Genomic DNA, 24,575 nt, shown 5'->3' on the forward strand with positions numbered 1-24,575 from the left:
AATAGAGATGGGGAGGGGGTTCAAAGCTAAGTGTTCAGCGTGGGACGAAAGATGAGTTCTAAATTGCTGCCTACACAGTACAGGGGCTTCCATGAAGCTGGTTTGGTGGAGCCAAACTCTTGCTGGGAGGCATAGACAGTAACAAAGACCCCAGTCTTTAGTTGCCTTACCGCTTCCTTAAAGCCAGGAAAGGATTACCTGCTTGATAAAAAGAGTGGAGATTGACAGGAGGATTTGCACCATGTGAAGGCGGTGGTAGAGGTGGTAGTTGTAGATGGCAGTAGGTGATGATGGGGAGGGTGATGGTGGTGGACGTGAGTGTTGTGTGTAGCCCGTGCTTGGTTGTATGTGCTGGGTGCCCTTTTGTAGTTTCGCCCAAATGTGCATGCCTTCAACTCCTTTTTCTTTGGGAATTACCACTCCCTGGCCTCCATTCTCCAGGGATGACTCCCTGGCACCCATTTTTACACAGTGTTTAACTCTGACTCTCAGGTTATAGTAAATTATACTGACCCCAGTTGGGCCCAATCAGAGTCCAATTTGAATTGGAATTAAGAGATTTTAACCTTAATCTGGGCTGTACTGTTAAAAAGAAGAGATCTAAAAAAGGTGACATGACCCATCTTCTGCCTACCTTATAGAGTACCAAAAATGACCTGTAGAGAGAAAAACAAATAGTAGATACAAGGAGAGAAGCAGATACAAGCAATGGTCTGTAGGTCCAAGTTTTAAACTTTTTTTCCGCAGCCAATCTGTACACTTATCCCAAAAGTTCTGTGTAAATATGTAAGTATAATTATAATAGATTATAGTTATAATAACTATAATTTTTCGCTCAAGCTTGCCTAAGTCAGTTTCTGTTACATGCAATAAATGAATCCTGACAGATACAATATGATACTGTATTATGTTAAGATTCCTCACTCCACTTTTATTCTGAAATCTTATAAAATAGCCAAAGATATCCTCCAAGATTATTGAATTGCCATCAATGCTTTATCCTTTTAAGGGTTTGTACACCCTAAGAAAAGGAAACGGAAGACAAGTGTCATCTCAAGTCATTACCTTTTTGAGGAAGCATTTCCAGTTCAGCCTGAGTTAGGGGCCGTAATTGTGGGTTTCCATGGCATAGAACTGCCAGATAAAATGCAGGAGACGCCAATATTGCATCAGATATACCTACACCAAAAATTATTTATTGTTTATCTGAAGTTCAAATTTAATGGGGCATCCTGTATTTTCCTGGCAACCCTAGATCCATGCAAAGCGGTCCAGAATCAAGAGTTGTGCATGAGAAATTACCAGAAATTAGGTGTTGCTGGAGCATAAACTTTATAGAGTTGGAGTCATTTAAGGAGTAGTGAGGGACAAAGCTATAGAGGAGGGCAGAGGCCAAGTCATAAAGGACCTTTTATCATGATACTTGCAACATGGTGGTAATTATTTGATGATTTTTCTGTTTCTCTCAGCTAGGGCAAGAGGTGCCTCTTCCCTCTTTCCCAACTCTCTAGCACAGCGGTTTCCAAGCTATAAATGAAGATTCGCTTCCTTCAAACAAAAAAATGTTTGTTTATAAGTGTTGAATATATTGAATATCATAAAACATTCATGAAATTGAAATTTTTAAAGGGTGAGATAAAGATAAAATTTTTAAATTTTATTTTATTGATTAACATTTCAAAAAAATTCCCTTTGCTTTATGAGAGCACAGTAACTGAATATATATCATTTTTTTGCTTTGTTTTGTTTTGGTTTAACGCTGTGTGATACATTTGATGGTGTGGTTATGAGTTCATTTTATTTTGATAATTGAGTTTTAACAGCCAAAAGAGATAATTCATAAAGAGGTATTGATCCAAATAGAAGAATGACATCATTGGCTGCACTTAGTGAATCAAAATATATTTTTTTCAATCACATTCAACAACTATGCCAAGATTTTTGTTTCAATTCAGCTAATAATTGTTATTTTCCCATGCCATACAATTATTCTTACAAATTATTATTAAGGTATTACATTTTTATATTTCTAACAAAGAGTTAAAACTCATTAAAATTCATTTGGAAGATTTAGAAAATTCTGTTTCCAAGTTTTTAAAAGTGTGTACATATGAAGGTCTTTACAAGCTACTTGTTCTTTGAGCATCAAGTATTCACATATTCAAGTATTATTGTTAGCCATTGTCCTAGACTTTGGAGCTAGAACAGTGAACATACAACAGACAAAATTCCTGCCCTCATTCAGTGGGAGAGGGAGATGGACAATAACAGATAAACAAGTGTAGTTAAAATATGTTAGATGGTGATAAACATTAAAGAGAAAAATAAAGCAATTAAGGGGGATGGGAAGTGTTGGGAGTAGTTGCTGTTTTAGATGGGGGCCAGGGAAGGCCTCATGGGAAAGTGATATCTCAGTAAAAATCTGCAGGAGGTGTAGGAAATATTATTATTATCTGGGGAAATATGTAATATTATCTGGGGAAATATTACAGGCAAAGGGAGTGGCCAGTGCAAAGGCCCTGAGGCAGCATATGCCTGGCTTCTTTGAGTCATAGTACCGTTGGGGCTGGAGTGGAGTAAGTAAAGAAGAGGGGAAGAAGAAATGCTGTCAGTGAGGTAATAGTATAATGGACCAATCACATAGGAGCTTGTAAGCCATTGTAGGGAATTTGACTTTTACTCTGAGACATATAAGAAACCATTAGATGGTTTTGAGCAGATGATTGTTAATAGAATGACTCTGGCTGCTGGGGGCAATGGTGCAGTGAAGGAGTTGGGGGAGTATATGCAGGCAGATCAACGAGGAAGCTGCTGCTGTAATCTGGGAGGGAGATGATGGTAGCTGGGACTAGCCTGGGAGCCTCGTAGCTGATGAGAAGTGGTTGTGGTCTTGATGTATTTTAAAGGTATATCAGTTAGTTGTCGGACAAGAAAATTAGGCTCGGGACAATTCGTCGTGGGAAGTGTGAGAAAGAGAGTGTGAATCATCATTTAAGGATGATTCCTGAAGGTGATGACTTCCATCGTTTTCAGCAACAACAAAATCACCTGATGGGAAACTCTCCAAACACCCATTTTCAAAGTATTCTTTTTAGAGTCAGTTTCCTTGAAAAGTGGTTATTTATCACTCATTATCAAAGCATCAACTTTATCAGAAAAGTAAATGACAACTAATTATCAGCCTGAACGCTATTTAGAAAATCTGGAGGGGAAAAAAAGAATATACATGGTTTTTGGGTTTTTTCCCCCCACGAAAAAACATCTCTTCTGAAGCATAGAGCTGACAGTTGCCTTCACTGAGGCAGTCAGGATATTTTAGAACACGTCTATTTGAAAAGAGCAAATGTGAGTCAACTTAAAAGTTGACAAGTCTTCTCGGTGCAGTGGTGTGATATAACCAAGGAACCACTGTGTAGTATAAAATATTTTCATGCTCAATCCCATGTTATGCCAAGGTTTTACAGTGATTCTACTAAGTTAACCGTGCCATTGACATTCTGTCGAACTTGGTGCTTTTCCGGAGTCAACCTCCTTTATGTAATAGTTTGCCTCTGAATGATGCAACAAATGCCTTTCACAGCTGGTATTATCTTTTCCTGGACCCCTTTCTTCACTCCATCGATGTCACAGGCTCTCCATAAAACAGTTGTTTTTATTAAAGAAGTCATTTATTATTAGAACGTATATTTCTTCTGCTGTCCTTCTTCCTTTAGTGGCTTACTAAAAAAATAGTTCTTTATGAATTTCATTATTGAGACAGAAACATCTGTATTTCATCCAATAGTATGATAAATTTTGCATGTCAAGTAATTTTTAAGTATTTATTTCCTCAGATCTCTACCAACATTTTCTTCATCTATTGACTAAGGAGTGAATTTGACTGATTGCCAATTTTCATCTGTGCATTATTTAATTATCAGTAAATTATCAATACCATTGGTTGATTTTTGTGTATTATTTAAATCATTTTTTACAGAGGCAGGGAGAACAAATATTTCACAGATGACGTGTGGCTTGTTGTCTTTTGTTTAAAAATAATTATTACTGAGTGTTGTATTGAGTATCATAGTGACTTCACGTCAGTGAAAAATAGATTTGTATTCACATTTTGTAGACTTAACTGTAAAATGTCTTGCTGATCACACTGGCTGTACAGTATTGTTAGTTGTCCTTTTAAGGCACTTAGAATAGGGTTCACTCCTAATGATAGTGGATGTAAATCAGTATTTCAAATACTCGTATTGACAGCTTCACATCTTGGGAGCTGATGTCTCATGAAACATCAGGTCAACGTTGTTTTCACCTCATAACGTTGTTGACCAAGAGCTCACATTCAAAATTCTGGAAGCTTTGCGACGTCCTTGTGTTTATTTTTGTTTTCCTCTATTTGTTTCTCTGTAAAGAATAAAAGCAAAACTCTTACAAGTAAAATAGACCTTGTGTCTTTCAGACCAACAATAGGGGAGATGAGGAGACTTGTTCTGTCTGAAATCAGTGTTGTAGGGAGAAGATTCTTGGGTCATAGAGTTGGGGTGAGAAGCTTTGGCTCTGCTTTTCGAAGACTGGCTAAAGGGTTAATCAGTGTTTATCTTTTTCAAAGAACCAACTTTTTGCCTTTGTTGATTTTTCTCTACTTATGATTGTTTTCTATCTAGTTCATTTATTTCTGCTCTTATTGTTATTTCTTCTTTCTTCAGATTTATTTCTATGTTCTTTCTCTAATTCCTCGATATGGATATATAAATTATTGGTTTCTGACCTTTTAAAATATAGCTTAGCTGCATTTCACTGCTTTTTATTTGTCATCATTTTATTATTACTTAAGTCAAATATTTTTCTAATTACCCTTGTGATTTCTTCTTTGACTCATGCTATTTAGATGTGTACTGCTTAATTTTCAAACATTTGAGATTTCTCTGGTTAACGTTTTTGTGTTGATTTCTAGCTTAATTGAAAACGTACTGTAATATATGTCAAAACTTTGATGAAGGGGAACAAGTGGGGGGGGGATGAACCTCTTACCCCTTCCTTACACCACAAACAAAAATTAATTTGAGATATATCATAGGCATAAACATAAAGCTAACACTAAAACTTCTTGAAAAAAAAGTAGGTGAATATCTTTTAGGCTTTGAGGTAGGCAGAGATTTCTTAAAGGATGTCAAAAGCACTAAATGTAAAGAAAAAAATGATAAGTCAAGATTCATCAGCATTAAAAGCTTCTGCTCATCAAAAGACTGTTAGAAATTGAAAAGGCAAACCGCAGGCTGGGAGAAAATATAAGTAATACATATACCTGATGCAGACTGGCATCAGAATATCAAATGAACTCCTATAAATCAGTAATTAAAAAAAAAACACAATTTGAAAAAAATGGACTAAAGACTTGAACAGACACTGCACAAAGAAGATATGCACATCAGAACCTCGCACTGGAATGGCACAAACTAAAAGTCTGCCAATACCAAATGTTGATGAGGCTGTGTAAGCTGGAACTCTCACGTGTTACTGATGGGAGTATAAAATGATACAGCTATTTTGGGAAAATGGCAGTTTCTTGTAAGGTTAAATATTCACCAACTCTGTAATCTAGCAGTTCTACTCCTAGGTATTTATCCAAGAGGAATGAAAATATATATTCACAGAAAGACTTGTATAAGAATATTTATAACAGCTTTACTCGTAATAACCCTAAAATGGAAACAACCAAACATCCATCTATAAGGGAATATATTAAAAGGTTGTGGTATCTTCATACAATGGACTATGTATTGCTTAGCAATAACGAAGAGTGAACTCTTGAGACACCCAGCAGTGTAGGTGAATCTCAGAGACATTATGCCGAGTAAATAAAGCCAGACACGAAAGAGTACATACTATAGCCCATTTTTTATGAAGTTCAAGAACAGGCAGAACTAATCTGTGGTAATAGTAATGAGAACAGTGCTTGCCTCTGGGATGTGGGGATCGACTAAAAGGCACCTTAGGGAACTTTCTGGAGTGATGTTTCCATATTTGTATTTTGTTGGCGATTACACAGTTGGATTTCTTTATCAAAATGTATATTGTATTGTACACTTAAAGCCAGTCTATTTTACTGTATGTAAATTTTACTTCAATTTAAAAAATGATACTGTTTTTGCAATTTCCTGTGAATCTGTATTACTTCTAAATAATAGGTTCAAAAAAGTACTCTGGTTTCCATTTGTTGAAATTTCTTGAAACTTTTATGATCCGTGTGGTTAATTTCCATAAATGTCAATGTGTGTACCTTAAACACTACGTAATCAGTTGATGAGTGCAGTATTCTAAATAAATTTACTAAGGTTGAGTTTGTAAATTGTGTTGTTCCAATCTTTTGTGTCCTTACTTTTTTTTTTTTTTGCTTGTTTTGTGAGTTACTGAGAGATATGTGTTAAAATATTTTATAATCTTTACAATTTTAAATATATTAATCATAGGTATTTTAAAGACCATGTGCCATGACTTTATCTGGGTCACCTCTGGGTCTGTTTTCATTGTCTCTTTTTCTCTTAAGCCTGTGTCCTGGTATGCCTAGTAATTGTTGATTGAACGCAGGACATTATGTATAACGAATCATAGAGACTGTGGATGATGGTGTCTTTCTCCAGAGGCTGGCTTTTGCTTCTGATAGGCAGTTAGAGCAAGGCAGACCTCTTTAATGAGGGACTGACCTGATTTGAGGCTCAGTTCCAGTATTTTTAAGGCCTTCATCCTAGGGTATAGCCCTTTAAGGGGTCCTAACTGAAAGCATGGGTTATTTACCTGGGCCTGGTGGGCCCTGAAGTCTAATTTTCATTCCTCCAGCATCATGAAACTGGCAACTGCTCTGTTTAACTCCTCAGCCACTTAGCTGCCGTCTTCTGCTTGGGTTACGTCATTTATCAATGAGCGAACGCTTAGAGGGGTGGAATGTTGAGCTTGCTTCTCTGGACTTCCCTTCTCTTTGGAGTCTCCTCAGCCTTGTGAACCTGGCAAAAGCAGGCCTCTAAGCAGCAGCTTTCAGCTTGGCTTCTCAGCAGTTTTGCCCTGTGCCTCTTAAAGATCAGTAGATTTCTTGAGGGGAAAAGTAGTATGATGACTTGCCTCATTTCTATTTCCCTTCTCCCAAGATCTTGTCCTCTCATGTCCTGGCTGCCATGGTAGCACTCCAGTACCTTCAAATAGGTTTTAAAAATAATTTTATCTAGCTTTTCTAGCTGTGTTCAGTGGGAGTTGGTCTGATACAAGCTCGTCCCTCATAGCCAGGACTGGGAATCCTTCTCTAAGCCCACACTGTGAACTCCTCAGAAGGGCCCAACAGCCATTGTCATCCTGACAATTGAAGTGATTTCTTCCTGCATCATTGCCCCAGAATGTTGTCTTCTTTTCCTGGACTTTGCAAAGGGCATATTTGAATCTGGGATTGTTTCCTGGACACTTCCCACCTCCTTTCCAGTTAAAATGTACAGTCATTACGTCATGGTTTTCATTTCATGTGTTTAGAAGCGATAGTGTGTGCCCTGCCCACGGGGAGCCCATCAACCTAGTTAACACAGTGGTTGGTATTTGAATAAAAAGGTGCTTTATTACCTCTGGGGGAGGAAATAATCTAATGATTACTGCCTTCACTTCTCTGCTGGGTTGACTTTGTGTCTTCTAGCTCCTTGAATTTTAGTTAAATTACAATGAAAAATAAATGCGAGAATTCTGTATATAGGAAGGATGGGAGCCTCAGTAGTCATGAATGTGATTCTTTCAGTCCCTTCAAAAGTGGGAACAGTTTATAATAAATGCTTTGAAGGCCCTAGAATAAATTTAGGCTAAGGAATGCAAATTTAATATTACTAAACCTAGGACTTCCCTGGTGGCACAGTGGTTAAGAATCCACCTGCCATTGCAGGGGACACGGGTTCAAGCCCTGGTCCGGGAAGATCCCACATACCGCGGAGCAACTAAGCCTGTGCGCCATGACTACCGAGTCTGCACTCTAGAGCCCACAAGCCACAACTACTGAGCCCGCGTGCCGCAACTGCTGAAGCCCGCGCACCTAGAGCCCATGCTCGGCAACGAGAGAAGCCGCCACAATGAGAAGTCTGTACACCGCAACAAAGAGTAGCCCCTGCTCGCCGCAACTAGAGAAAGCCCGTGCGCAGCAACTAAGACCCAACGCAGCCAAATATAATTAAATAATAAATAAATTCATTAAAAAATATATTACTAAACCTAATTGGAAACCTCAAAAACAACAAAAACAAAAAGCCTCTTTTGTAATGACTTCTGCCAAAGAATGGATAAGGGATTTATTTTAAAGGTGTCCCCGGAGAGAACTGGTGATATAAAGCTCTTGATGTTTTGTTTTTTTCTCAACAGTTCACAAGAGCAGTGATTCCCAGGCTTTCTCAACAATGTACTCTATTTCCTGGCACATGTACCACTGAGGGTGAAGTCTCCTTTTTACAAGAAGCAAATTTTGGAGGAGAGCTCTCTAACAAGGAAAGGCCGTGTGGCTATTCAGAGAGGTAAGTCATTTGTTTAGAGGATGGGGAAGGAAGTAGCTTACAAAGAAAATACTAAATAATATTTCATTTATTGTGAATGGGACTCAAAATGGATAGTACACATTTCACTAAATAGCAAGTTAAAAGATCCTTGTCACTGATGATCTTCTAATTCTAGATTTAATTCCCAGTCTTTTTACTTACCAGCTGTGTAAACTTGGACAAATCATGTAAATTCTCAGAGCCCCAGTTCTTTCACCTATAAAAGAAAATTTCATATGAAAATGCTTTGCAAATGGGAGAGTGCAATATAAAAGTGTTAATTGTTATTGTTAATTACTGTTATTGGTTGCTGTTGTAAAATTCTATGGAATAGTTGGTGGCCTTGTGTCTCATGGTGCGTTTGGACCTTAGAACTTGGTACCGTGAATTTGGGGGCTTTGTCCTGAGTGCCGGGAGTGGAAGGCATTCTCCACCTGCCCCCCTGTAAGAACAACATCACACCATTCTTTTTGCTGCAGATATCTGTCACCTACTTTTTGAAAGTTGGGCGGGGACGGGTGGAAGTTAAGGACAAGATCAAAGGAGAGAAAATAACAGCTACCTGTGTTAGTTGTTACAACAAGCATTGTATTAAGTATTGTTTGGTTTAATCCACATACCAAACCTTGGAAGATGGGTGTTATTCCTATCATGACATTTTTCCTCAAGAGACAGGATTCCTTAGGGAATCACTTAAAAGGAGATAAAAACTGTTTTGGTTTATCGTGATCGGGGAGATATTATTGGATGGAGGGAATTTGAAGTTTTTAATTTTTTATAATGTTTTTTGATGCACAGGTACAGCTTCTATAATTATAAAGTGGCTAATTAAAAATAAATAATGGGGGCTTCTGTGGTGGCACAGTGGTTGAGGGTCCGCCTGCCGATGCGGGGGGCGCGGGTTCGTGCCCCGGTCCGGGAGGATCCCACGTGCCGCGGAGCGGCTGGGCTCGTGAGCCATGGCCGCTGAGCCTGCGCGTCGGGAGCCTGTGCTCCGCAACAACAGAGGCCACCAACGGTGAGAGGCCCGCGTACCACACACACACACAAAAAATAATAAATAAATAAATAAATAATGGATTTTTAAAGATCTTTGTTGAGCACCTCTTATGAACTAGGTATTGTTCCAGATGCTTGTTCTCATCAATGAACAAAACAGGTGACGATCCCTGCCCTCCTGGAGCTTGTTCTATCACAGAGGGAGAAAGATAATAAATAATGCATGCGATAGAGAATTAAATAAATTACTAGGCTATTAGAAGTCAGTAAGAATATGGAAAAAAGAAAAAAGTAGAGCCAAGTAAAGGGAATTGGGAATATGCTGGGTGGGTGGGAGGACAGTTTGCAGGGTTAAATGGAGTAGCAGGGTCTGCCTTATTGAAGAATGACAGGAATTTGGGGGTTAGCCCTGGTGTGTTCCCAGCAGAGATGCAGCTGATGCAAAGCCCCTAAGAAGGGAACATGGTCAGATGTCGCAGGCACAGCCAGGAGGCCTGTGGGTGGGAAGGAGAGTAGCAATGTCAGCTCCAGAGGAAATAATGTCATTTCCTTGGTTTAGATACATAAGAAAAGTTACCTTGTTTTCTTCTTGTCTATCTGGTTTATCCTAAGTGTCTTTCCTCCTGCAATTAAAATATACACGCATACAATAAATAAATTACACTTCCACCACCCTATTACTTTCCTAGTGTTGCTGTAACAAAATACCACAAACTGGGTGGCTTAAAACAACAGAAATTTATTGTCTAACATTTCTGCAGGCTAGAAGTCCAAAAGCAAGGTAGGGCCGGTGCTCCTTCAGAGACACGTAGGGGAGCATCCTTCCCGGCCTCTTTGGAGCTTGTGGTGATGGCTGGCATTGGCTGCCACTCCTTGGCCTGCAGCTGCCTCACTCCAGTCTCTCCGTCCACAGTCATTCTCCCTATGTGTTTGTGTCTCCCTATGTGAGATTCTCCCTATGGTTTGTGTCTTCCCTTGGCTGTCCTTCCTCTTATAAGGACGCCAGACATACTGGATTAAGGGTCTAACCTACTCCAGTGTGACTTCATCTTAACTATGACACCTGCAATCACCCTATTTCCAAGTAAGGTCACATTCTGAGGTACTGGGGGGTTAGGAATTCAATGCATCTTTCGGGGGGACACATTCAACCATAGCGGCACCTTAAATAATAAATAATAGGCATTACTATTACCATCTTGAAAGTGGAGAAACAGGCTCCAAAAGGTTAAATGACTTGCCCAAGGTCAGAGTCAGTAAGCGGAAGAGCCTGGTCAGTGTGATTTTATCATGGGCTTTATCAGTGTGATTTTATCATGGTGTGGCAGTGATGTCAGGATGGAGGTGACAGGGAATTGCTCAGCTTAAGACAGGAGTTACACACATACGACATTGCAGTCCTCATCCATGCTGCTTAACCATAAGATAGCCTAAAATTGATGCTCTACCTCAGCATTGCTATCAAAGGGAAAATAGATGCCCCTGCATAGCCCACTCCCCATTTTGCATTTCATTCATAGCATGACAAACATAGGAAACAGATGCTTTTCCCCTCTTTTAGGATTTTTTCCAGAAAAATCATGCTACAACTTCTGTGGCATGTAGAACATTTTGTGACAGGACCACATGTTTTTTTCTCACACAACATGGGGAAAAAATAAGACTCTCTGAGTCGGTTGGCATATTGCAATAGAATTAGGGGATTTTGAAAGCGTTTAATATATTTTGCTTTCTCATTATATTTAAACATTTCTTCTTGATATGCAGGTTGTCTAGCCATTTGTGAGCCTGAAATCAATATTAGAACCTTATTTTAGGCTTAGTCTTGAGGGATACACCAAGAAAAGGAAGGACTCACCAAAACAGAACTGAACATTTTTCCGTGAGTCACAGGGAGGAGTGACATCGTTAACAGAACCAAACCTGGGTCCACTCACCCTCGTGCAGTAAAGTCAACTACTGACACTTGGTTGTGGTGAAGGAAAGTACAGCATGTATTGCAGGGCACCAGGCAAGGAGAACAGGCAGCTCATGCTCCAAAGACCTGAAATCCCTGATGGCTTTTAGGGAAGGGTTTTTTTTTTTTTTTTTGCGATACGCGGGCCTCTCACTGTTGTGGCCTCTCCCGTTGCGGAGCACAGACTCCGGATGCGCAGGCTCAGCGGCCATGGCTCACGGGCCCAGCCACTCCGCGGCATGTGGAATCTTCCCTGACCGGGACACGAACCCGTGTCCCCTGCATCGGCAGGTGGACTCTCAACCACTGCGCCACCAGGGAAGCCCAGGGAAGGGGTTTTAAAGGCAGTGTGAGGGAGGGGTCTTCAGGGTGCATATCAGCTCATGGACAATTCTCGGATTGGTTGGCATCAAGGTGAAGTTTCAAACTTCATCAGCCTTCTGGTTTCAACCAGTCTAGGGCCTATGTGCTTGTGGTCACAGTTTTCATCTGGTAGGGGCTGCTTCCTGTAAAAACAACTTAGGAATGTGTGTCAGGCCTTTATCTATATCTTTCAAGGAACTGGGAGTTTGGTGATTCTGCGATATGTTGGATTTATAGTCTAAATTGTTACCAGTTTCCTGGCCCAACAGCTATTCTTTGTTTCTGCATCTTCACATTTCATAATCATTAACTCTTGAGCCAGCGTTTAGAGACTCAAGGGAGGCCTGGAAGACGAAAGCAAAAGCCTTTTACTTCAAAGGACAGACACACGGGGGCTTGTATACGGTTTCAGTCTCCCCTTTTCTTTGATACTCCTCAGTCTTAAGGGGAACAGGTTCAGGAAAAGAAAGGAAGTAAAGTTTTGGATAGAGAGGTTAGTCATAAACTCAGCAGAGGAACTCAGTTTTAGGGGGACTCTGTTTCAGCATCCCTGGTCCAGGCTGAATGCATGAAGCCATTGAAGGCAGGAGTCCCAGAAGAATGTCTAAACCTTGGTCAACGAAACCAAACTCTCAAAGCTAAGCATTAAGTCTAGGAGATGAGACTGAGCCATGGTTGGAAAAAATGTCATTAGGGCAAAACCAGAAAGATTACAGCTACATCAAGAAGTAGAGTGGGAGACCAACTGAGTGGTTTAGAAAATTGGTTGGGTGACGGTTTGGGAGGCCTGTTAGTCTATGGCCCTGACTGCATGGCGTAGGGCACAAGGCGGAAGGTGTTGGGTAAGACTGAGCAGTCCCATACCTGCTTTTCCTAAATATGATTGTTAGCCATTTTTGTTGTTGTTGTTACATAATCTTGCAGTTTCTTTTCAAGTTCCCTTCTATTTACCTCTATTCTCAAGATTTTTATTCCTCCTAAGTTCTTGGGCTTTTCTTTCCGCTTAACAGCTGACCGCTTTGGATCTGTGTGTGGAAGCGTATGTTCTTCTTAGTATCAAAAAGAAGGGGAAAAAAACTGTGTTTCTTCCAAAGATGTTTCTGTTCTTTGTTAAAATCTATTTTCTTTGATCCTAAAAGTGTGTGGAGAGAGCCAGTTCTTCGTATTTTGGTACTGAATTGAAATGACCCGTAGTTTTGTCTGATGTCACCACCACAGAAGGGCATTCCCCAGAGCACGGCTGGGTCACACGGGCCGGCAGGGGGCGCAGGGGCTAGTGAACACAGGTGCACCCCATCCACTTGTGATTCTCCGGCCACACTGGTCACTGCTGCTGATGGTACAGGGCCAAGCAAGTCAGGGGTAGTAGGTTAGAATTACTTCTGTGCAACAGACATTCTGGGAAAACACTAGACTTTCTGTAAGAAGAACCAAAAGGTGACAAATGTTAGAACCTAGAGACCTATTTAATCCCTCTTTTCACTATGGAAGGAAATAAAATCCTCCCTGTTTCCAGGTAGATTGTTGAGCAATGAGAAATAGTTAGGCCATTAATTAGAAAACATCTCATTATAAAATATTTATTTTTTATTCAGGTGAAATGCACACAACGTAAAATTAACCACTTTCAAGTGAACTGTTCAGTGGCGCTTAGTACATTCACCATATTGTACACCAACACCTCTGTCTCGTCCCCAAATGTGTTCGTGACCCCCAGATAAAACGCCACACCCATTAAGTAATTACTCCATGTTTCTCCCTCTCCTCAACCCTTGGAAACCACCACTCTGCTTTCTGTTTCTATGAGTTTACCTATTCTAGCTGTTTCATATAAATAGAATCTTATGATACATGACCTTCTGTGTCTGGTAAAACGTGTATTTTAAATTACAAGTCATTTATTTTTCCTGTCTGCTCTTAGCATTACACTGGGAGAGCTGGGGTGCTATGGGAGAATTCATCTCTCTCTACTTAGGACCTAAGAAAACCTCTTCAGGAATATCTGCTTCACTTTGGTTGCTGGTGAGCTTCTCTTCATGAGACAAGTAACAGTTCAGAATTAAGCTACTTAATTTGCAAGGGTATGAAGAATTCGACTTTACCTTATTTCACTTATATCCTCAATCCCCTCCAGCATCCTCTCCCCTCCATCGTGCCCCACCACCTCCAATTTATGTCTTGTCTAGCAGTCTGGACACCAATTTATCCCATTATCCAAATGAACCTGTAATTGATATTGTGGCATCGGGATACTAGAGATTATATGGCCGGCCTAAACAACAAAGCATAGTCTCCCCTCAGGGAGTAAAATGATACCAGCCGTTGAAGACGAAAATTTGAGAAATACTTTACACTCTCCTCTCTTAGGGAGGTTGCTCATCCTCCCTCCTCCCTTCTCTTCCTGATGAAATAGAGGCTGTTGGGGGAGGGCTTTGGGATGCAGACAGAAGAGGCTTGAAATTAGATTCCTCTCTCCATCTGCCAGAGGTAACCCAAGATGAGTTGCACAGATGAAGCTGGCAAAGAAATGGGGAACTGGATGGCAAACAAGGTCCTAAGGGGACGAAAATCCTAGCTAAATCCTTTTGTGGGAGCAAAAGAGCCTGCTGATCTAATAATGCAGAATCCAAGAAATAATTGGTGTAGTGCTAGTGGTTTAGTGAATGCAAGTTTCTTTTCCGTAGACCCCCTGGGAGTGTTATTAACATGCTCTGTGGGATGACAGTTAAATATGGGACAAATTATGACTTGTCTCCCTCAGTTGGTGATTATCATGTACTGTTTTATGTGCTAGGTAAAATTGAATCATCAACTGTCTGCTCTGAAATATCTCTTCCAGGAGCCTGAAAATACCACTTTAGAGTAACTGATGGATTTGACAGCATACAGCAGTGACTGGGATGCGGTGGGGCATTTCTGTTGATTCCCCTCCCTTCTCTCCCTCCCTCCCTCCCTTGTTCCCTCCTTCTCTCCTCTCTCCCCATCTCCCTCCCTTCATTAACATGTATGGAACTTGTTATGCACCAGACCTTGTGCTAAGGGCTAAGGATATGAAATTAGACCCTGCCACCCAGGAGATCCTGGTCACCCCCTCCTTCCTCTCTTCTCTCCATTGCCTTCTGTTCTTCTGCTATTACAGAGAACTCTAAGCAGTTGTATATTTGTCTGTCACCTATGGTAGGAAGTAGCTTCTAAAGGCCAGAGTTCTTCCTGCCTTTGAGCCTTTGAATCTAGCATTGCCCTAGCAGAACTTTATTGAATTGAATTCAGATATGTAAACAGATAACCGGATAAAATTCGATTAGTGATATTTGAGAGAGTTTTTGCACAGAGTGCCTGGAAGCACAAAAGGCAGAGTAAACAACTGCCAAAGGGAACCAGAGGGCCTCCCAGAGGTGTCATTGGAGCTGTCTTGAAAGATGAGAAGGTGTTTGCCAGACAAACAAGGGGGGCACACGGTCTCCAGAGGTCACACCTGTGTGAATATGTTTCTTGGGAGGGGCTCTCTGATCCTCTAAATCCTACCCTTTCCTTCTTTAATGAAATTTCAGGAAGTAAATGATTTGCTTGATTTGCTTTGGATATAGCCCTGGGACAGAATAGGCATCTTTGCAGAAAGTGACAGGCTTGTTTCTTCTAGGGGCTAAAGCCCCTCCCCCACCAAAATAAAGCTCTGCTGACTTCCTCACCCCTAAAACGCCACTTGCTTTAATCTTACTTTTCCATATTGAAATAAGTTTTAAAAATTCAAAGTTTCGTTTCCTAAACGAGTTCGAGTTGGAGCCAGGATTTCACTTCCATGAGCCTCTCACCATTGTAGCAAACGTGTACGGGATGGCTGCAACTCCTCTGCAGCAGAGGCTTACAAACAAGCAACGGGGAGACAGTTTCTGCACCCAAAGAGCCTGAAATGCACGCCAAACAGGAAGCTAACATCAGCACAGAAATGCGCCTTCTCTACCGTTTACTATTAAAGCAAAGTCTTCCATGCACGCAGAATTGACATTGAGACTCTTCGAAATAAATGACTGTAATCCTGAACTGAAGTTTAGACGTTTAGAGGCCCAGGGAACACTGAGGAGAACTATACTTACCGGAAGATTTACCAGAAAAAGGAAAAAGCACCTTTAGTCTAAACTTGACTGGTATATATTTTAAGAAGCCTCAGAAGGTCCTTCCCATGCGGAAAAATACCCCCAAAAGGAACATTTAAGACAGACTTAAATTTTATATTAAGCATTTGCTTATATATACGCAAGTCTTTTAAGAACCTCTATCGCTTTTTTTTTCATTTATTTGTGATAAATTTTGGTGTTTTGTGGGACTTAAGAATTTCTTAGAACTAGAACCCCGATTTATAATTCTGATTATTGCACAGAGAAGGATGTGGCTTAGCTAGGCTTGTCTTGCTTTCCCCATGTCGTTCTTGAGTTGGGTAGTGCCTGTAACAGCTAAGGTTGCTCACCCGGCCCCCACCCCCACCCCCCGTCTTCTCTCTTGCTCTTCCTGTCATCAGCCTAGCTGTCCTTAAAGGACTTCAAATTCATATTCCAGATCTTCCATACTTCATTCTCTGACAGCTCCCCCTCTTTCCAGAAGTGGTTCTTTTTTTTGTCCTCCGAACATCCACAGCAGCTCACTGCACCGTCATCCCTTCCTCCACGCATACACACGCAAAACCTAACATTTTCTACCTGGTTTATAATTTTTTGGTAAATATCTCATACCCCCTACTAAATGATACTTCCTGTAGAGTCAGTGATATATATATATATTTTTTTAATATTTATTTATTTTGGCTGTGCTGGGTCTTAGTTGCGGCACAAGGGATCTTCATTGAGGCATGGGGGCTTCTTAGTTATGGCGTGTTATGGCGTGTGGACTTCTTAGTTGCGGCATGTGGACTTCTTAGTTGTGCCATGCATGCAGGATCTAGTTCCCCGACCAGGGATCAAACCCGGGCCCCCTGCATTGGGAGCATGGAATCTTACCCACTGGACCACCAGGGAAGTCCCAGTGATATTTTCTTTATGTCTTTATATCTCATCCCTTCTTCCCTCATCCCAATACATATCTCAATGTAAAGCCATAACAGACACTTGGTAATAATTCACTGAATGGAGACAGTGGATGGAATTTCAGTCTCACTAAATGTATCCAGGAATGTCTGCATCCCTTCCAGATGCCATCATCCATAGCATAAATCCTTAAACCATTATTTCCTAAAATAGGTTCCATGAACAGTTATTTTAAAGAATGTTTAAAAAATAATCCTTAAAATGTCTATGGTTAAATACTTTGGGAAATTCTCAACAAAGTTAAACAGGATTCCTATTGTAAGACTTCTCAAATTGTAAGCATTGAGGAGTTATAGTTTCAGAAGTCTAAAGTGAGGCAGCAGGGCTGTGTTCCTTCTGTATGCTGGAGGGGAGAATCCCTTTCCTTGCGTTTTCTAGCTTTTAGAGACCTCCTGGCTTCCTTGGCTTGTGGCCCCTTCCTCCATCTTCAAAGCTGGCCACGTAGCATAGGGATGGAAAATTTTTCTCTTCTTCCCCTCTTGGTTCTTTGGCTAGTCTAATAATTAAATTGCCATAAGACAGATGAACAAGAGAAAAACAAATTTAATTTTGTATATCTGAGAGTCCCATAAAAATATGAGACTCAAAGAAGTCACCGAAGTAGGAAGCTTTTATACCTTTTAGACAAAGAAACAGTAAATTTGTGAAGAATTGACAAAACAAAGTGGTTTGGGCTTGGAATAGTAAGTTAGTGAAGAAGTAACAAGGCTTGTTTGTTGGCCCTGAATTCCCTACATCTGGTGATAAGGATGCCTTCCATCCTCTGGTGCAAGGAGGGTACCTTTCACATGGGAGATTTATTTCCCACTTTTAGGGGGGACACAGGAGGGTCAAAGTGTCCTTCTTGTACTGGCTGTTTCCCAAGTAACTTTAATTCTAAATAATCAGTGTGTCAAAATGGCATGTTTTAGGGTGACATATTCTGCTTGCCTTCAGTAGTATGTTACAATCTCTCTCCCTCTCTGACCTCTGCTTCTGTTATCACATCTCTTCCTGTGACTCCTGACACTCTTGCCTCCTTCTTATAAGGGTGCTTGTGATTGCATTGGGCCCACCTGGAAAATCCAGGATTATCTTCCCTTTGCAACACCCTTAACTTAATCACCTCTGCAAAATTCCGTTGCATGGAAGGTAACATATTCACGGGTTCCAGGGATTAGAAAGTGACCATCTCTGGGGGCCGTTATTCTACCTACCCCGGGACATGTGTCTGCAGCACTGCAGCACTTAGGGGAATAAGCCTTTCATTCCCCAACAGAGAACTGGGTGGAATACCCACCACCACATATAACATTATTTCTAAGGGAAAGTGGATTCTGAGTTGTGGTACAAAACAAACTCACATCTGCGATACACAACCATGGATTAAACTGTGACTCTTTGTATAGTAACCTCAGCAGTTATAACAGTAAAGATCACTGATGGCCTTCCTGCACCCAAATCTGGTTACACTCTTCTCTCGCAGTCCCAGGTATATAGCCCTCGTTTTCAGAGTACATCAGACAAATTTTATGATAGAACTGCCCACTAGCATCATTTTTCACTTCAGAGTTTTTCAAGACCTTTTAAACTGTATATAAATACAAACCTATTGTACATCATTTGTAATGAGTTTACTCTTTGTTCAGGAGGCTATACTCTGCTGGTAGTCTTAACTTTTAAACATGTCCTGCCCACTGCCCTGTAGACTTCAGCAACATCTATCCAATACTGTAGTCACTAAGTAGGGCATGATGCAAGTGTTAAAATAGGAACATGGTGTATGAGAAGGTTAAGAATGTTTGAAGACTTGTGGGAAGAGGTTGACCGTGAGGACAAGTGGAAAAATGAAACTAGAGAGGAAAAGAAAGCTGGCCAAGGGATAGAGTTATGAACTGAAGTCTAACATGTGTCATGTTTTAAAAGACTTTGGGGAAAAAAATCCATAAACATTGTCCTGTGCAGAGGAAACCAAGTTATCAAAGGAAGATGTTTGATTGCAAATAAATAGAATGAGAATACTTTTCCCTAGTCTCAAAAATACGAACTTTTTCTTGCAAACTACAGCATGAAAGGTCTTTGAAATTCCACACAGAATTATAATCTCAGTCATTAAAAGGGAGCAGTGTAAGACTGATTAATGTCAGCCTCCCCTCACCCCACACAGACAGCACTGTCTCATAAGACAGTGAGTTCCTCCAGGTCAGGGACAATGTCTGATTAATCTTCGAGTCCCCAGCCCTCACACGTAATGTGGCATATTGTCATAATGTTTGCTGCTCACCGAGTAAAACGGTTGCAGAGTTAGTCCCTTCCTGCATATTGACTCATTTTGAGGAAATTATGTTTAAAAAAACTGACACAGAAGGGGTGTATGAGAAAAGAAAAAGAGTATGGTATGTTGAGATTTTCAAAGGACATGTCTAGAGATTTCCTTCACTCCCAAAATGTTAATTTCACTACAGTTATACTAAAATTTTCCATCGAAAAACATACGCACTATCAATAGAGAACAACAAAAGTATATTGAGATTCCAATGTTGATTCTAAGTTATAGAATCCTTCTTCAACTAAATTGCATATTGTTACTTGTTGTATGCCACTGTTGTATACATAATCTCAAAAATCACTTGCAGATAATCAAATTGGCAAGTACTTAATCAAAGAATGCTCATAGGCTACTTTTAGAAGATTAGGCAGAAGAGTTTTCTTTTGTTTGTATTCCAATACTGGAGCATTCTCTATCCTGCCTCTGTTGAGATTATAAATTTGCCGAGGACAGAATACGATTTATGCCTCTTTTTTCTATCCCCAATTTGTGTAGTTCAATTGTGTGGGCTTCATGGGCCCTCAGTAAGTAGCAGAGGACTTGGATTAAATGGGAAAATATACCAATAGGAGCACTGTAAAAGTCAGTGTGGGTAGGCAGAAAATGATTAGAAACACATTTTCATATACAGTGAACTATATTGATGTATTTTCCCAACTCTTCACTAGTTTCACATTCGGCTGGGTAGATTGTAAAACACAGATCCACGGGCAGTAATTTGCAGTATACAGTGGCAATAGATCCTATAAAAGAAAACATGTATCTGATTCCAGGCCAATGGAACAGAGGACATTTATAAGTCAGCCCCAGGAAACTGAATTCAAAAGCAATATTGTGGGGACTTCACTGGTGGCACAGTGGTTAAGAATCAGCCTGCCAGTGCAGGGGACACGGGTTCGAGCCCTGGTCTGGGAAGATCCCACATGCCGCGGAGCGGCTGGGCCTGTGAGCTACGGCCGCTGAGCCTGTGCGTCCGGAGCCTGTGCTCCGCAACGGGAGAGGCCACAACAGTGAGAGGCCCACGTACCGCAAAAAAAAAAAAAAAAAAAAAAAAAAATGATTGGTATTTGAAAAAGTTTAATAAAGGTAAAAAGATATATATGACATTATGATACTAAGACAATTTTGGAGATTACTTATACCAAGTAGAAAGATGGCCAGAGGAACCTGTGGGCATAAGCTAGAAAAGCTCATGGAATTTAATTTTTCTAAAGAAAGAGAACTTAAAATGGAAATGTGTTATATCTGGCAAAGCAGGAGGATAATCACTGACCTTGTATAAGTGTGTAAATGTTTCAAAAATGATTTTTGCCTTAGGATAATTTTTTCTCCAATACCTCTGTGAGGATGAATATTTGCAAACAATTTTGAGTTACTTGGAAAATAATGCAAGAACAAAAGAAAACATGATGATGATGATGTTTTTTAAACCTTTTCTCTTATCCTAAAAATATTAAGAGAAATTAGACTGTAATAACAGAATACAAACCTTGGGTATTAAAGAGCACTTTGAAACAGAAGAGGTGAGATATGAGAAGGCTGTAAATTTGGCAAGATATATTTTTTTATGCATAGTTTGGAAATTATGTCATTTTACCCAGCATAAACATTGGCTCTATTACTACTAAAAAGGAAAGCATCCCTGAACTAATCCTACCTTTCCTTTTCAGGTATGAGGAATACAGTACATTTCTCCCTGGGGGCAGGGGTCAGCAATTTGATGGAGACTGTAATTCAGTGAATTTGCAGTTTTGTGGACTGTGAAATACAATAATAATTTCAGTGTTTTATTACAGGTATCACTTTGTCTCCTCCACCTCTTCCATTTTATTGCATATTATATGCATCAACATGCTGAAAGGTAATGTGTTTTCTTTCGCTGAAGCGGAAGATGTAGAACAGAATTGGTAATCTAAGTGTGGGCCACTTTTTTTTTTCCCCTTTCAGAAGCTCTGTGCTCATAGATTGTATGCTGTACTTTTTATTTCAGTAACATTTAACAAAATCATGGCCATGGAGGAAATTAAACTTATACAAAATGTCCATGCTGAGTCTCTGAGTGCTGATGTTTCAGGTATGGTACAACGCGGCTACTCTTGAGTTGCAAATTAAAGAGACAGAAGCCATCTTTTCCCTGTTGGTTTTAGCGGATTAACCACAAATAACCCGTGCAATCATCTCAACTGTCTGGGACAGAGGGAAGCACCCAGATGTAAGGGAAGCAAGGCGAAGACAGCTAAAAGAGTTGCCAATTCATCCTCTAAACTCTTGGGGGAGCTTCCTAGGCTTTCGCTCAGCACCTAGCGATTTTCTCTTTACGTATAATTCTATCATGGTGGATGATCTAACTTCCTAACTCATAGGCACAAGAAGCAATAAATTAGAAAGGAGAAGGAAGTATAATCAGACTCACCAACCAAATAAGAAGTGACATTTAAACATGTGAAAGAAGGAGGCAGAATACTTATTTTAGAGCAGGCACAAACATTTTTGAAGGCAGATGGGCCATTGATAGGGAGAGACCATCCTGTCTAGTTTCTCTTCCAGATATCATTTTATTGCATCTAAGCTTAGTAGTAATAGCCCTGAGACATCAAGAACAGTTTATATTCTATTCAGTGTATAATCTTTCACAGAGAAATTTTTGTTCAAAATGTTTTAGTTTTTAAAAATGTTGATACTGATAGGGATAACATATAGTTAACCTCTTCCTTCAATAATACCATATAAATAAGCATTATAATAGAGTGCATTGAATGAACCCTTAAAATACATCTATTTTTATTGCTAGTAATCAGAACATTTTGATTTTCAACTCCCCCTTCAATTTCTTTTTTTTTTTTTTTCCCTCAAAATTCCTTCAAATGAATTACATGGAAACTGCCAACAATTGGATTTACCCTACTTTCCTTGGCAGAGATAAAAGGAACTAGTGTATACTAGCTCATTCCTGCTGGTTAATTTCCTGGGTGTTCTGTGTTTTTATTTTGTTTTATTTTATCCAGAGCAGTTTCTCTCCCTTAAAAAAAAATAGTAGGTTAAAAATAGATTACTTGGCTGTTATACACTTTTCTCTTTGAGACAGTAGAAATCTCAGTTAGGGTAAGTGAGAGCTTTGGAAGACATTCTGCATGATGCCTGCACTAAACTTCCCATTCTCCCTCTTTACCCCCAACATAAACCCATCTGGCCAATATGACTTTACAATGTGTTTGTGAAAGGCTGTCCCGAGAGTAACTTTCTGTGACTCGTGCTGTGAAACTTTTACTACATTTCTAGGGAGGTTGCAAGGTCTGTTAGACTTCCCTATTTCCTTATTGTGTAGGGTAGACTTTTTTTAGGAAATGTATTTTATTTTTCTTGATCAGATGGCTGCCTTGACAACATTATTTATCTTACCTCATTAGAAATCACAACTTTGCTGTGCGATTCATCTACATAGTTCTACAATTATGTGTTGTTATCTGGGGTATAAAAGTGTCGGTTTCTTAAGTTTCTCTTACCTTACCGACAAATAAACCAGATTCCATTTTTGGATTAGAAAAAAATGTATGTATACTGCCATACATAGAATGGCAGTACACCTGCCATCTATTTTAAGCTATCGTTTCTTTGAGATATAAGAAATGGTTCAGCCCATTGACCATGAACCTCGATAAGAAGATGGGAGAAGGCAATTTTTCCTGAGGGAATTTGTGATATCATAGGTCTTTGACTCTAGCCTTTAATTGGTAAAGAAACAAACCTATAATGATCTCATTCCTACACTCCTGTAATACAGTAAGATATTTCTATCTATTCCTTGCACAGGGTAGGGGTAGTATTTAATACAGGAAAAGGAAAGGAAAAAAAAGTATTTGCTGAGCTGCTTAGTACCTGTGGCAAAGAAGACACATGAAACCTACATAAACATGCTCTCATTCTGTACCTACAGGCGTTTTTTGTTTTTTTTTATTACCTCCTGTGTGCCGGGCACTGTACTCTACATTACTTCACAGGGATGATTTTTTCTTAGAGCCATGGCTATATTGTACACAGGATAGAAAAAGAAAATTAGTCCCTTTCGCACGCTGACTTAAAAAAAAGAAAAGGCAGAATAGAAGATTGGTGTTCTTAAAGTTGAAGGGGAAAATAAAATGGCATAGAGAAGATAAAGTACTTTAAAATGAGACCAAAGTGCTATCTTAGGGCACGAATTTTTGTGCTGCTGATTGGTGATTCAAATTTCGTAAAACCTGAGCAGCCATAGATCACTTAGCTTCAGTCAAAATCTTCCCCCCGTTTTCCTTCGTCGAGTGGATTTCTTGTATTTTATCAGCTCCCAGGTTTTCCTTTGTGTTTTGGTGGGTTCCTTCTCAGCTCTTCCAAGAAATGAGTGACCTTTTAGGGAGGTCAGCCCCCCCAGCATGAGGCATAGCAGGAAAGACAAATCCTAAAGGAAGCTATCTCCAGTCCTAGATGCTCCTCCTAAGTTACGCTGTCTTGGGAAGATCTGGAAAATACAGCCACTAGAATGAGGTGTGGCCCACAAAAATACTGTCAGGGTGCCAAACTGAAAGTAGAAGTGCTGGAATTCTGTGGCAGATATTGTTTAAATCTTTTTCATGCTTTTTGGTGGTATGTTAATTTGGAAATGAGGGAGAGGCTTGGTTAGAGAGAACCTAACGTTTCTTTATGCCCTTAGTTCGAAGTCTGACTGATACTGGTGTGATTTATGCCTCACTCCCTAAGAAAACCTCAAGTTTCCTTCCAGAAAGAAATATTCTCCTCCCTGAACTTCCAAGAACGGATTTCATATCACTGAAAGTTAATTGAAGTTTCTGACTTTTAGACTCCCAGGTAGAGGACAGTGGCTCTTTCCATCGACCAGACTGCCATAATGTGGAAATATTCTTTTGTTCCCATTCTTTTTTTCAATATTTATTTATTTATTTATTGGGCTGTGCCTGGTCTTAGTTGCGGCATGTGGGATCTTTAGTTGCGGCATGAATGGGGGATCTCGTTCCTCAACCAGGGATCGAACCCAGGCCCCCTCCTGCATTGGGAGCGTGGAGTCTTAACCACTGGACCACCAGGGAAGTCCCTCATTCTCGATTTGGGAATAAAAATGGATTTTATTTTTATTATTTCCTTTCAAGGAGTGGAAACTTTAAAACATGCAGAAGTCTATTTTTATCAAATTCATTGAGTAAAACAGTTTCACTTGTATCTTGATGACTACTCTGGCTTCTTGATTAGCATCCTAGATGCAATATTTGTTGCAGGTTCTCCTTTCTTTTTGGCTTAGCATTCATATAGGACGTTCTAAAAGCATAATCAGGCCCCAG

At 40.0% G+C, this 24,575-nt stretch overlaps 1 protein-coding gene across 2 annotated transcripts in view; it reads left to right on the forward strand.

The window, feature by feature from the left end:
- The window catches only part of CRACD (capping protein inhibiting regulator of actin dynamics), a 314,918-nt gene that overhangs the window by 124,333 nt on the left and 166,010 nt on the right, over window positions 1-24,575 (forward strand). For both annotated transcript variants that reach the window (XM_067736077.1, XM_067736076.1), the window contains exon 2: window positions 8,374-8,522. The gene's annotated coding sequence lies outside the window, so the exon portion shown is untranslated. The remainder of the gene's footprint in view (window positions 1-8,373; window positions 8,523-24,575) is intronic.

The sequence above is a fragment of the Pseudorca crassidens genome, chromosome 4, assembly GCF_039906515.1.
Source record: "Pseudorca crassidens isolate mPseCra1 chromosome 4, mPseCra1.hap1, whole genome shotgun sequence".
In the NCBI taxonomy this organism is placed as follows: Eukaryota; Metazoa; Chordata; class Mammalia; order Artiodactyla; family Delphinidae; genus Pseudorca; species Pseudorca crassidens.